Source organism: Triticum aestivum, chromosome 3D (genome assembly GCF_018294505.1).
Source record: "Triticum aestivum cultivar Chinese Spring chromosome 3D, IWGSC CS RefSeq v2.1, whole genome shotgun sequence".
Classification (NCBI taxonomy): Eukaryota; Viridiplantae; Streptophyta; class Magnoliopsida; order Poales; family Poaceae; genus Triticum; species Triticum aestivum.
The window spans coordinates 55,852,750-55,855,889 of record NC_057802.1 but is presented as its reverse complement, the minus strand read 5'-3'; the positions used below and the strand labels follow the sequence as shown (position 1 = coordinate 55,855,889).

General features: G+C 38.4%; 1 long non-coding RNA gene across 1 annotated transcript; it reads left to right on the top strand.

Annotated features, from left to right (window-relative positions):
- Positions 1 to 1,191: 1,191 nt before the first annotated feature.
- On the top strand, positions 1,192 to 2,114 carry LOC123074105 (uncharacterized). The gene is made up of 3 exons (XR_006435860.1): positions 1,192 to 1,356; positions 1,470 to 1,538; positions 1,840 to 2,114. It is a non-coding gene; the product is annotated as an uncharacterized lncRNA (long non-coding RNA).
- Positions 2,115 to 3,140: the final 1,026 nt, after the last annotated feature.

The window sequence follows — 3,140 nt, the reverse complement described above, 5'->3', positions numbered from 1 at the left end:
AAGTATTTTAAAAAAAAATTGTTTAGAATTTTTTGACCATGTGTTCAAAAAATCTTAATATTATATTAAAAAAGTTAATCAAGCATTTAAAAAAAGGTTGACCATGCATTAGAAAATGTTAATCTTGTATTTAAAATTTTTTAATCAAGTATTTGAATTTTTTAAAGTGTTTACATGAAAACGTTGACCATATATTAAAAAAATATTTATCTTCAATTTGAATAATTTTAATCAAGCATTTGAAATAATGTTTAAAATATTTATAGAAAAATGTTGACCATGTATTAAAAAAATGTATTGAAAACATGTTTAACATGTATTAGAGAAATATTCTTACCGTATACAAAATATAGAGAATGAAAACAAGAAAAAGAAAGAAAATGGGAAAAATGAAATCCGAAAAATAAACAAAAGAAACCAAGAAAAAAATAAAAAAAAGGAAGAAAAAAAGCAGAAATAATGAAAAATGGAGAGGAAAAAAGAAAAGAAAACGAAAGAAACCCAGAGAAAATCGGATTGACTCGCTTCAAGTAGGTCACGCTCTTTTACTTGTCACAAACAGCAGGTTGGCACGGTGTCTAGCAGCGCTTGCTATAGCACTAAGTTCAGACCGCCAAAAAGTAGTTGGAGATACGGGATCCAATCATCATCTTGGACCTGTTTTTATTTTATTTTTTTATCAGGGAAACATAGATTCCATTAACCACCTAGTACAACATATTCACTGGCTACATCAGAGATTACAAAGTCTGGAACCGTACCATGCCACAACATATGAGCACCAGGTTCCATAGACGCACCCTGACCCGCTAATTTATGAGCAACACTATTACATTCGCGGACACAAGATACAACTTTGTACTCGATAAAACTAGTAAACAACATATACTTGGCCTTCCTAAAGACAGGGCCGTTGAAGGGCCTGTGCGAGCTGTGCGCTCGCACAGGGCCCCCAAAATCCAGGGCCCCCAAATAGGGTCCATATACTATATGTATTAGTCTGAAAAAAAATAGTTTTGGGCCAACAAGCACTCCTTTTTGGGCTTGGCCCGCTCAATGCCTCAATCCAGTATGCATGTACGCTATCTCTCGTGGATCAATCTGATTGATAGACGAAACGGCAACCGCAAAGCACGTAGGTTATGTGACTTCCGTCGTTTCCTTCCCTGCCTAATCCCTTCATTAATTTTTTCAAAAAATAATCCCTTCACTAATTCCCTTCCCATCTTTTCGCTTCGACTGAATCGGCGATCGCTTCTGCAGCCAGCCAAAGCAGCAGAGCTGCCGCGGTGCCGGACGCCGCCCCGCTGGCCGCCGGCCATGCTGCCGAGGTGCCGCCGAAGAGAAGGCCAACCGGTGCGGTGCCCTACACTCCCTTTTTCTCTAGCTATTTTTGATACAAAAAAACTTGCAAACTTGTACAACAGTTTACTAATTACTAATATGTTTTAGAAGATTTTTTTGTCTAGTTGTTGAAGTTCAGAAGTTGTCACATATTCGAGATATTCAATAGTCGCTCGTCCAAGTCCAAAATCAAGGTTCTATCTTTTTCTTTATAACTGTCTATACAAGTTACAAGCCTATAATTCATGGAGTTTATCAGTTTAAATTCATTGATATTATTTTTTGTTTGGTTCATAAACAAATACAATCATGCATTCTAGTTCTAGAAGAAACTATGATTCCGGTGCTTTCAAGCGTAAGAAGAAATTTAAATTAGAAGAGGGTGCTGAATCTCAAAGGGTGCCATTGATAAATTTGTTCTGAAAAGACCCCGAACTAATTCTGAAAATCAAACACCAAAAGCTAATATTGATGATGGTCATGGTAATAATGCAGAAGAGGCTGAGGTTCCCGCTACAGAAATTCATGAAGGTGATGATGGTCATAGTGATAATGCAGAAGAGGTCGAGGCTCCCACGACGGAAATTGGTGAAGGTAACGATGCCAATATTGCTGATGAAGATCATGGTCCTAATATTTCCGATGACATGAATAATTCTGTTCAGCCTGATATTTTTTATCCTAGAAATTGGGATGGCCTTGATCCTAAAAAGATTGATATTGTGTTGTAAAAGGGTCTTAAAAGAGAAGATATTGAGCATGGTCCGTATGACGAGTTCTCTAGAAGGTTTTCTGCATTATCATTTAACAAAATTCTCTCAAATGGAGAAATGTTTGACAGAGACTGGCTTGTATACAGTAGCGACCTTCACAAAGTATTTTGTTTTTGTTGCAAGTTATTAAAAAGGGGGCTTGTTAGAGGCCAGCTAGCAAATGATGGTTTAAGTAACTGGATTCATCTTGGGGCTAGACTTAAAGAGCATGAATCAAGTAGAGAGCATATCACAAATATAACTGCATGGTATGACTACTGTCTCAGATTCGAGAAGAATCAAACAATTGATAAAGTTGCTCAGCGAGAACTTGAAAAAGAAAAGGAACATTGGAGAAAAGTTTTGCTCAGGATTTTGTTGATTGTAAAATTTCTTGACGACTGCAGTATGCGTAAAATATGATTGGTCGTACGACAGATTCTATTATATGGCGTGTACAGTACACTTGGTGACTGCAGTAGTGTAAAATATGTTTGAAATGAAAAACAATTAAATGGAAAACACAAAACGGAAAGGAAAAATAAAGCATAAATCATAAATCCTAAAACCCTAAATCTCGAGTCTCGGTTGGTGTCACCAACCAGGACTAAAGGTCCCCCATCCCCCGGCGCGGGCTCGTGCCACGTGGTGGGTTTTTGGTCCCGGATCGTGATGAAACCAGACTAGGAGGGGGGGGGGGCTTTAGTCCCCACCCTTTAGTCCCGGTTGATGAACCGGGACTAAAGACCCTTACGAACCGGGACTAATGACCAATTCTGCACTAATGTAATAAAGTGATTATGCTTGAGTTATATTATGTTTCTTTTTACAAATATTAGGGCCCCATTTTTCTTTTCGCACCGGAGCCCCGAATTCCTGGAGACGGGCTTGCCTAATGATAGTACCGTGCTGTGAGAGATCATATGCACTGCTACACAGGGCATCCTTCAAATTTGTAGCATCAGTTTCAAAGATGACCCGGCTCATTCCAGCATCTCGGGCAAATTGAATCGCCTGCAAACAAGCAAAAGCTTCAGCTTGGAG